The sequence below is a fragment of the Panthera leo genome, chromosome A1 (assembly GCF_018350215.1).
Source record: "Panthera leo isolate Ple1 chromosome A1, P.leo_Ple1_pat1.1, whole genome shotgun sequence".
NCBI classification, from domain to species: Eukaryota; Metazoa; Chordata; class Mammalia; order Carnivora; family Felidae; genus Panthera; species Panthera leo.
In genome coordinates this window covers 152,493,005-152,504,735 of record NC_056679.1, presented here as the reverse complement: position 1 = coordinate 152,504,735, position 11,731 = coordinate 152,493,005, and the positions used below count along the sequence as shown (strand labels likewise).

The 11,731-nt window shown below is 37.6% G+C and overlaps 1 long non-coding RNA gene across 3 annotated transcripts in view; it reads left to right on the top strand.

Annotated features, from left to right (window-relative positions):
• Nucleotides 1-365: 365 nt before the first annotated feature.
• LOC122201017 overlaps nucleotides 366-11,731 on the top strand; it is a 102,539-nt gene continuing 91,173 nt past the window's right edge. For 2 of the 3 annotated variants that reach the window (XR_006194041.1, XR_006194042.1), the window contains exon 1: nucleotides 366-475. This is a non-coding gene — a long non-coding RNA (uncharacterized LOC122201017). Of the gene's footprint in view, nucleotides 476-2,348; nucleotides 2,400-11,731 lie in introns of those variants that run through there. The other variant, XR_006194043.1, reaches the window with a different exon arrangement.

Sequence of the window (11,731 nt, the reverse complement as noted above, 5' to 3'; positions counted from 1 at the left end):
TGGAAATGTATAATCAGTTCAGAAAGAAATAAGTGACCTATGTATCCTAGCCAATCAGCCTACACCAACCAAGAAAGATTTTTGAAAAAAAAAAAAAAGCTGTATAGATTTTATGTAAATTTGGTATTTATGAACACCAAAGTTTTAGCACTGACATCTGCCTGAGAAGAAACTTCATTTACAGCAGTGGCAGAAATGAAGTTCACTGTGAACTAGTTTTGGATACCATATGCTTTAACATGCAGAAGAGGAGGGGAAAAGAGGCATTCTCAAACAGATTTTTCTTGCTCTCACTGTGTATGATGTTGCATGACAACATTGTGACATCATAACTTAGGCTACTTTATTTGCTGTTGCACCAATATAGCGCCAAGGCGTGGAGTAGCACCTTTGGATGCATACGGTGCTTTCCTTTCATGAAACTTAAGGCACTTCGCAGGCATTTTCTTTCTAAACCTCACAACATCTCTCAAAGGTATTGCCAAACTGGAGACAAATTTCACAGTTTAATCATGTGGAACACATTGGTAAATATAGATGTGCCTTTTAGAAAGTTGCTTCAAAGTGTATTTGCAGCTCACGCGCCGTTCCTCAGGGTGTAAACCAGTGGTGTAATGTAAAGCTTTCGGCCCTCGCCCTCCCGCACGCGAGCTGGGAGGGTAGATGTGTTTGGCAGCGAGCAGTGGTGCAGGAGGGAAGGAGGGTGGGGCAGAAAAGGCAGGCTGTTTCGTTACCCGTCCTTCCCTTTCCTTCTTGTCTCCCCACAGGGGTGCCTCCTTTTCCCCTTTCTTTTCCTTTCAGCATCAAAAAGAAGACTGAGTTATAAAATTTAACTTGTAATTAAGAGTTTGGTTGGATTTTCAGGGCAGAACACAGCTGTCCATTTAATTCACAAGGCCTGTTGATTATAATCCTGGCAGTCTCTCTCTCTCCCTCTCTCTCTCTCTCTCTCTCTTTTTTTAGTATATGTGCTGCCGAAGCAAACACTATAATCCTGGCAATCTAACCAGTGCAGATAATATAGCTTTAAGGGAATATGAATTCTTTTGAAATGGGAAGTGGCAATATTACAGACCTGTTTCTTGCTCTAATCTCTTCAAATCAAGTATGAAAGGGAATGGGCCTTTTCTCAGGATATTTCTGCCTCTCAAACCCACACTTTTCCTTCCCTCACCCCCACACCTCCTAATCCCCTAGAAGGGATCCCTTCACGTGGAGCAGAGATCTGGATGTGAATCCTAGTTGCATCACTTAATAACTGTATGAACACTGAGTCGTTAAACCTCCCTGAGCCTGTTCCCGCATGTGTAGTTTATACATACTACTAACTCCCAGGGTTGTTATGAAGATTAAAATAACATGTATGGAAGAGCTGGAGGGCTGCCTGTAGAAGACAAGAGTGTGGTCAATGAGAAATATCTTTGACCTTCTGGTTTTCTGGGGATGATTAGTTCCAGCCTTTTGGGTATGATGCAAACCAGGACATTTTTGAGAGTGAAAGAGGGAGCCTCAGGACAACAAGAGGTATAAACTGGGACTGTCCCAAGCAAATCGGGATGTGTGATTGGTCTGTATAGGGAGAACTTTCAGATGGCAAATGCCTGTGCCTAATTGCACATGTAATTATGGAGATGGGTTCCTGTATTTTATGAATAAGAAGACATCATTTATTGCCCACATACAAGTTGAACTTCACTCCTATTTTCATAACTCTTTGTATAGCTTGTATTTCCCCAAATGTGCCACATAGACAACAGCTGACACATGAGACTGTTTCAAGTAGTATACAGCAAACATTATTTTTTTCTAAACTATCAAGTCAAATCTATAATTTTGGAAAAAATTTTTAAAAATAAGTTCATGTAGACCAACATTTGAATTGATTAAAGAAAACGAATCAAACTAAAATTGGATTACAGATATAGGAAGGTTGACCCGGAATGACTGATAGGTGGGAAAGCCTTCCTTGACAGGGTACAGCCAGTAGCATGAAAGAACAAGCTTCTCAGGATTTGGATAAACAGTATTATAATATATCACCTTTCATTCCAGGAAAGGTGCTTTGTAAGAGTTGGAGCTGAGGTAAATACCCAATTGTGGCCCAGGTGAGGGGAATAGAAATAGAGTAATTGCAGTTGAATATTAGCCATGGATACATTTTCTTTTTCTTTTTTAAATTTTTTTATGTTTATTTATTTTTGAGAGAGAGACAGAACACAAGTGGGGGAGAGGGAGCAGCAGAGAGAGACGACACAGAATCTGAAGCAGGTTCCAGGCTCTGAGCTGACAGAACAGAGCCTGACGCGAGACTCAAACTCAGAAATCGCGAGATCATGACCTGAGCCGAAGTCAGACACTGAGTCACCCAGGCGCTCCTAGCCATGGATATACATTTTCTGGTGAGTCTGGGGCTTTACCACACCATTTTTACACATTATTAATGTAAACCATGAATGAAGAATTGATAAAACTTGGCAAAATCTAATACATACACTGTTTTAAACTTTGTGGGGACGTTTTATTTTTGTTTATTTTTTGAGAGACATAATTTAGGGTGGAAACTAGTTTGTCTTGTTTTGAGAATTTCAGGAATAAAGACACCTCAAACTCCTCAAATTAAGTGAAAAGCTCATTTAATTCCCTGGTAATCAAAAAGGAATTTCTGATTTCTAGTCCCAGTCCGTTTCTAGTTTAAGCGCAGTCTCCAAAGAAAGAAAAATTGGGAAGGTGTTGCCACTCTGCCACTCAATATTTGTTACAAAGACCACTGACAGCAGTGGACTTCCTAAACTTCACCAAAGTTGTTTATACTTTGTTTTCTTTTTATTTGTGATGTCTTTCATCAGACTTGAATGCTTCTTATTCTGTTTGTAAAATGGAGACAATTTAGCTAATGTATCAAGACACCTGAGTATGAATGATTAGAGGTTAGTCCTTAGCAATTATATTCTACTTTTTCCTGAAACACATAGAAATATTTGATAGATGATCATTCACAGATATCTGTGTGCACTTGAGCTTAGGGTTTGTAAAGGTTTACAAGTATTTATGTATGATTTTATGTGTATTTTCAGAGATTTTTTTTTCTTGTGGAACTTTGAAAAATGAAGAGAATTAAGTTGTTTCTAAAAAGCCAAAGCAGCCTGCCATCTCTTTTTCTTTTCTGGGCTACGGTCCAATTTGCACAGCAGTTGCAAAGAAAAAGCAAACGCATCACTAGATTCAGCGAGAAATATTGTAACAGTATGTAATCTCTGTCAAGATAAAATTGCTTTGTGATTTACATTACAATAAATCCTGACCTTTAAGTGCTGCAGACTAAGCTAATCTGTGAAGTACTTTATTCCAACACTGAATCAGCGAGTGAAGCTCAACCAAATGGAGTGTATTAGTCCCACTGTGGTGTGGTTAAAGAGCCTATATATATCGAAGCAGATTACAGTGCATTGTTCTATGTGTACTATAATAAGTAGAATAATTGAAATATTCAATCTGTTTCATCATTGTGAAATAATAGAATTATTTTAACCTCCCTTCTGTTTGCCTATTATGGGAATTACAAGTAGCTTCATTTAAATATCATTAGGGCCTGATTTAGATCGATGAGAACAAGGAAATTCAGAATTCAGGCTAAAGTACCACATGACATTTCAACCTTAATTCACTTCTTATGGCTGTTAATTATTTTCTTTCTTTCTCTCTCTCTCTCTCTTTTCCCCCTTGATAACACAGTTAAGACATTGTGTTGAATTTCTCAGTACTAGCTTTGAATTTTTGGCTTTTTGTCTCCCCAAGTCAAGTGTTAGGTTTATCAATCATTGGAGAATAGAATTTTCAGAGATACTGTGAATTTAAAACTAAGTAGAATTTACCAACTTTGGGAGATTTTTAGCCATTATTTCTTCAAAGATTTTTCTTTCCTCTGTACTCTTGGCTTTTGTCTAGATTTTGATCACACACGTATTATGACAACTTGATATTATCCCAGAGGTCAGTGATACCTTTCTTCCCGCCCCCTCACCCCCAGTTTTTTTTTTCTCCGTGCTTCATTTTGGATAGTTGCTTTTGCTTGTCTTCAAATGCGCTCCCCCTCCCCCATGCAGCTCCTAATTTGCTGTTAATCATACCCAGTGTATATATTTTATTTCAGGTACTCAACTTTTCATCTCTAAGTGTTCCATTAAAAAAAAACCAAACCTCATTTCTCTCCTCATCACACTTGTGTTTGCTAATTCTATTATCTCTCATGTATGCTTCTTTTCCTGTGTGGTGAGTATTGATTGGATACTGGATATTGTGCTTTTGTTTTTGAGTGCTAAATGTTTTGGCATTTCTATAAACAGTGTTGTATTTTGTCCTGGCACACAGTTAAGTCTTAGGAACCAGATTCCTTTGAGGCCGAGTTTTTTTGTTTTTTGTTTGTTTTGCTTTTATTATTTATTTTTGAGAGAGAGAGAGAGAGAGAGAGAGAGAGAGAGAGAGAGATGGGGGGAGGGGCAGAGAGAGAATGAGGCAGAATCCAAAGTAGGCTCCAGGCTCTGAGCTGTCGCACAGATGCGGGGATCCAACTATGAGATCCTGACCTGAGATGAACTTGAGGCTCACCCGACTGAGCCACCCAGGTGTCCTGAGGCTGAGTTTTAAGCTTTATTAGGCAGATCCAGAACAGCCTTTAAACTAGGGCTAATTTGGCCTGGCAACAAAAGCAGTATAACCTGAAGATACTTCCTCTTGTTTCGAGTATTATGAGTCTTCTCACCCTGGTTGGTTGGGACAGGCAGAGTTTCTGGCCCTGTCGGAATGGAAAATTGGCCTTCTGCTTTCTGCTGCTTCTTTATTTGGTCAAAGGCACTACTTTCTCTTGCACGTACAGATTGGTACTCAGCTAAAGATCTGTGGGAAATCCTCCACTGATCTCTGGAAATTTCTATCTGTGGAGCTCCCTCCTCTCTGGCACTTTGCTATGGAAATTCTACCTGTCTTGGCTGCCCTGAATTCCAACTTCTGCCTCTTAAACCCAGCAAGACCACAGGGCTCAGTCTGGGTTTCCTTGTCTTCTCCGAGAACTGGAAACTGCCTTCAGGGAGTAAGGTGGAACGATAGTAGAGTTCACATTGTTTCCCTTTTCTTAGGTTGCACACTCCTGTGCTGCCTATTGTTCAATGTCTGAAAACAATTCTTTCCTACATTTTTGTCCTGTTTTCTCTTTGCTTAAGGTGGAAGATTCCCTGTTTCTCTATCATGGTCAGAAGCAGAAGTCACAAAACTAGAGTTTAAAAGACAGTTTCAGATTTTTATTTAACTATTTGTCCAACCATTCTTGCCAACATACATTTCTGGAGATGTCAAAGTAAGTGATAAGAAGGCTGTTAAAACAAATTCTGGACACAATAAACTGTAACAATGTTGATGCTCATGTCTAACCACAAAGCGATATAATGATTGCAAAGCACATAGGGCGCCGTAATCACTTCAGCAACTTCAGATGAGAATTTTTTTTTTTTTACTTCTTTCAGAGTTATATACAAGAAACCAGTGCTTCTTCCTAATAAAATGGAATTTCCTAATAAAATAGTGCTAGAGGCCTCTTCCATTGGTTCTTATGGTAACTGTTGCTCTGCTCTATTTTAAAGTTACATTGAGTTCAGGGGAATAGTTTTCATTTTAGTAAGACAAACTTTTTTTTTGTTAGTTTGTGGGTTTTCATTTTAGATTTTTTATAATAAATTTATAGGGTGCCTCGAAGGCAGCCCAATTTGCATCATAGGGGGCCACCTAAGAAAGTCACTTGGGACAGACCACTCTGTTCTGCCTTGGAGCACTATTGCCTAGAACCAGAATTGTTCATGAGATACCCCATATTATAAATAGAGACATCCTCAGGGCACCATATCAATGTACACTGGACATCTTCTCATGCATTTTGAGAGGAAAATAGCAGTTTTGATATCAGCAAGATGAGAGCAAGTATTCCTAATGCTAAAAGGATACCTGAGCGCTTGGCTGAAACATTAGTATTTTTAAAGGTCAATTTCATAGTTCCAAACAATTTTAAAATTAAAATATAGTGATTTTTCTAGAATCATTTGATTTAGTGCAAAGAGTACAAAGCTAATAGTTTGAAGGAAAGATTATTTAAAAATATCGATACAGGGGCGCCTGGGTGGCGCCGTCGGTTAAGTGTCTGACTTCAGCCAGGTCACGATCTCGCGGTCCGTGAGTTCGAGCCCTCCGTCAGACTCTGGGCTGATGGCTCGGAGCCTGGAGCCTGTTTCCGATTCTGTGTCTCCCTCTCTCTCTGCCCCTCCCCCGTTCATGCTCTGTCTCTCTCTGTCCCAAAAATAAATAAAAAACGTTGAAAAAAAAATTAAAAAAAAAATCGATACATTGACATATGTAAGTTTACACACACACACACACACACACACACACACGAATAGTCTTTCAAACTGCTATTTATTTTCTTAGCAATGTTTAAAAATTGCCAATTGATGGACTGGTATAACCTGATGACTTACCAATATTCAGATTTTCTGTGATGCTCCACAGACTAGAGTGTATGAATCTTTTGTGATATCAATGAAATCAACATATACCTCCAAAATAACAGTTTTATTTTTATTAGGAAGAAGCCTTGATCTTGGTTTGCAACACTTTCTACTGATTTGGGGGTTTTGTTGTCCTTGGGTCTGTGAAGACACCCCTCTAACTCCTTACACAGAAATGCTGACTCCACATTGATTGTATCGCTGTTGATGTTTTGTTGCTATTTGTTTTGGGGGTTCAATAAACTAAACACCTTATCACTGGAGTGCCTGGGTGGCTCAGTTGGTTAAACGTCCGACTCTTGATTTTGGCTTAGGTCCTGATCTCATGGTTTGTGGGCTTAGGCCCCACCTCAGGTTCTGCACTGACAGTGTTGAGCCTGCTTGGGATTCTCTCTTCTCTTTCTCTGCCCCTCCCCTGCTTGTGCTCTCTCTCAAAATAAATAAATAAACTTAAAAAAAAACACAATATCTTATCACCTATTTTGTTTTACATGTTGGTCTGCAGGTTTTTGGTTTTGCTGTCATGCTGTTTTCTGTTTTCATGACAATTTGAGGTGATTTAAAACTACCCCAACTGCCACCACTGTCTTCCCAGAATTTTCCCCTACCGTGACTTCTTAAAGCTTTTGTTTCTTCATCTGTTAAAGAGAACAAAACAATCTCCTAATATCCCTTCCAACTCTGAGATCTTTGACTGCATAAGATAACCGTGTTTGAACCCAAAATTGTGGAGGAAGGAGTATAGAAGGTATTGCCTCACTCTCATATTTTTGGTCCCTGAGTGTCTAAGATTAAGTTGCTGTGTGCCATATTTGTCTCCCGAGTCAATACTTGTCCTTACATCGATACATCTATCCATCCATCCTAATAAAAAGCCCTGAGCCTCTGCTCTGTACTACCTTTGTTTCTCCAGGTACTTATTAGGTTTGTTTGTGCTGTTTGAAGCTGTAAATAGCCTCACTATAAATGTCATTTCTCAGATACATGGCCACCTAAGCGGACTTGATTGGAGGTGGAACGTGAGTTTTATACTGTTGTTGTTGCTGTTGTTGTTTGGTGGGGGTAGGGGTAGGGATAAACTATTCCAGCTTTTTAACATAGACGATTTCTTGCCTGCCACCACAATCTGGATCAAATCAGGGCTTGAAGTTTCTCTAAGATTTAATAATCCAAGGAAGAAAGCCAATTGGCCTTACTATTCGGTTAGTAGCCAGACTCTATGAGCTTGGAAGAACTGAAAAATCGAGGCCTCAGGAAGTTCATATTATTCGTTTATAGGCATGTGACAATTCAGTGTTATCAGCTAGCTTTGTGTAGGCAGCTGCTTTCTCTTCTCTGAGGCAGGACAGTCCTGCTGAATAGTTATCAAGAGACTCCAGCAAATGGTGGGGGGAGGGGGGCGGGTGGTGGGGAAGGGAGAAGACACTCTCAGGCAGAAGATGCACTCAGGGCAGAATTTCAGGCAATGCTTCACTCCTCTGGAAGGATCCTGAGCTCAACAAATTGTCAATGACTTACCTTTTACCACACTCCCTGATGTCTTACAATTTATATAATAAACATTTATGGAATACCTACCATACACAGTCATTTTATTTTCTTTATCCTTTTTATCTTAATGTATTTTTTTTTAAAGTCATACTTGCATATGCTTAAGAAATCAAACAATACTTTAAGACTCATAAAAAATAGCTGGCTCCTGTTTTATTTCTCTTCTCTACAAATTCCTTCTCTCCAGATGCAACTGCTTTAAATTACTTTTAGCTGTTTTTTAAAAAAATATTTGCTTCCATATATCAAAATAACAGCTTTTACCATTATTTTTTGATTTGTCAGGTTTTTTTAAGGTTTATTTTATTTATTTTGAGAGAGAGAGAGAGAGAGCACGTGCAAGGGGGGAGGAGCAGAGGGAGAGGGAGAGAGAGAGAATCCCAAGCAGGCTGTGCACTGTCATTGCAGAGCCCGATGTGGGGCTGGAACTCACAAGTTGTAAGATCATGATCTATGCTGAAATCAACAGCTTAACCAGCTGAGACACCCAGGCACCCCTGATTTGTCAGTTTTAAATATTATTCATTGACTTTTTGCTCTAGAAGATTATGGTTTAGCTTTCTCATATCCTATCACTTCAACCCAGAAATATTTCTCCATTCTCATTCTTTCAGTAAAATTACACACTAAAACCTTGGTTTGTGAGCATAATTTGTTTGGGAAACACGCTTGTAATTCAAAGTACTTGTATATCAAAGCGAATTTCAAGAACCACTGGCTCAGTTGTGATCATGTGACATTCAGCATCATGTACTACTTGTCTTGCAAGACATCACTCACGTGTCAAGTTAAAATTTATTAGAAATGTTTGCTGGTTTTGTGGAATACTCACAGAATAAGTTACTCATAATCCAAGATTTTATCCTATATGTTTTATTTAAGTCAATATTTGTTTACATTGTTATGATCATATATTATGCATAGCAAACCATATGTTATACTGTATTTCATTGCCTTTCTGATATAGCTTATGTTTTCTTTGAAATAAAAAGTCTCTTTTTAAAAAAATTTTCTATGTAAATATCACTGATTCATCGCCAATTCTCTGACAGAACTGAAATTTTAATACTTTGAATGACCACTGTATTCACTCTGTGTTAGAAATAGCTCTTCTAGAGATCTGTTCTCCAGCCTTCATCTGCACTGGTTGCTCTATAGACTTGCCCCATAGCTGTCATCCTGAATATTCCACTTACATGTCTGTTACAACTTTTTACTGTGACCCATTTGACTCTAATGCCTTTTCTGAATTTTCTACTCTTTTATTCTCTTTATGTTTCAGTTTGGATTTTTTTTTTTCAAATGAACTATTTTCTAATTCATTAATCCTTTCTTTTGCTTGTCTAATGTGTTATTATACCCATCTATAGATTTCTTATTTTGAGTTTTTTTAAATTTTTTCATTCTAAATTTTCAGTGGATTGTTTTTAATATAGACTGTTCTGACAAAATTATTCATCTTGCGATTTATTTTCTTGAATGTTAGTGTAGCTATTTTGAAGTCCATATTGATACCTCTGATACCTAGACTACCTGTGGGTCTGTTTCTGTTTTATTTATTTATTTATTTATTTGCTCTTTGTTTTGAGTCATTTTTGTCTTTCTTGCATGCCTGGTGATTTTTGACTTAATGCTGGACATTGTAAATTAAAACTTATAGAGGCTCTGGATGATTTTTATCTTTTTCCAGAGACAATTTTCTCTTCTTTAGCAAGCAGTTAAAGGAGGGATGGATCACCTTGGTACATTTGCAGATAGTCTATTTCCAGTCTGTTCTTGCTTCTAGAGTATTTTCCTTTTGGGGATCTTGGCTAAAAGTCTGGAACTATTTATCAAGATCTCTTATCCTTGGTGGGCCTTGAACTTTAAGTTTTGTCTTCTTGACGCTGTGGTCAGTTAAATATTCTGCTTCATTTTTAGCTTCTAACTGCAGGTTTCTGCTTGTTTTCTTTGCTTCTAATCCTGAAAAGTTTAAGAATCTGCAACTACGTTAAAGAGAAAAATTCCAAGGAATGTCAGGTTTACTTCTCCCTGTGGTCCTCTTTTCTTTAGGATATTGGTTCCTCAAGTTTTGGAATCCTGGGTATCCCTGAACTTGAATTTGTGTCTCCCCAAACCATTGACACTGACAACAAACTCCAGGCCAACCCTTTTTTTCAGCTTCAAAACCACACAATACAAATTAACAAATGCTCTGAGGACCATCAATGAATGTAAGGCTTACTTCAATGCATTTTCCTTTCTCTGTGATCTTGGCTCTTCAAATCCTGCCTGCCTTAGTTGTCTTTAGTGCTTTAAAAGAACTGTGTTTACCCAGATTTTAATTTGGAAATCCTGACTTTCATGATTTGAATGTTTTTTTGTTTTAGTTCTGTAATAATTTATTGCCTTCAATTTTAGGTTTTATTTTTTTCTTTCAGCAATTCCTGGTATTTTGATATTGGATCTGTTAGATGGATCCCTAAATGTTTAACTGCTTTCTCTCTTCTATTTCTATATCTTTTCCCTTGGGCTAATTCAGAGAAGAATCTTTAATCTTAGGTCTTGGGGTATGGGATAAGTATGATTGCTGGTGTTCTGAGAGCCAAGTAGAGGATGGAGTTGAGGGAGAATGTTGTTCCTAAAGTAAACTTCCCCTCAAAGCTCTTGTTGCGACTTGATACCTTTCCCATGCCTTCAGCTGTAACCTATCCTTGGATTCAGAACTTGCCCTAGTTTATCCTCTTCAATGGATGAGAAAGATTTGTCTATAATTTTGTTTGAAGTCCCCCTGTATACCTACCTTCAGAAATACTTGGTGCTGCCAGTTGTCGAGGCTTTCCAAGTGCTGTGGCACGATTAGATCGTAGACTTAGTTTTCAGCTTTCTCTGATAGGTTGAGACACTTCCCTTTTTCCTATTTGCTTTTTACTTTCTAAAATTATCATGTCATCTCTTGTCTCCTACATTCTTCTCACTCATTTTTATTGTCCTTATGGATTTATGCTTAAAAGTGTTTTTTTTTTCTTTTCTTGTGTGTGTGTGTGTATGTGTGTTTTAAACTTTAGAGTTTTGGGGAAGGGCCAGAGAATAGGTGTGTTTAATCCACCATACTTAACAGGAAATTTTAGGTTCTTTATATATATCACAACAAATTTCCACAGCATGTATTTATATAAAGAAAATATGGAAGGAACACGGTAAATGATAAAGTTAGAACTAAAACTCTGTTATGAAAGCCTGCATTTTTGAATGCGGTATTTTTGTTGTTGTTTTACTTTGAAATTCTAGGTTTTACTTACAAACATGAAGAAATCCAATTCTTTTCAAAACTAAGTGATTCATGAAATAGGAATTTTTGCAACACACCTTTACCTTCTATTTTGTGCAATAAATTCTTGTATTTTCAGCACTCTATAATGAATTGTAAATTTTCAAAATCTAATGTAATTTTACTAATACATTTTTTCATTATAGTTTCTATTTTATGCTTGAAATTATGAATACTACACTCTGGAGAAATTATTTTTTAATTGAGACTTTTCTCTAAGTCAAGATTATTCTTCCCAATAGACTATATCCATTTTATTTCATAGAGACTAAAGTTTCTTGTTTAATCTCATGTTGTGTTTTTGCCTAAAGCCTGAAAACTT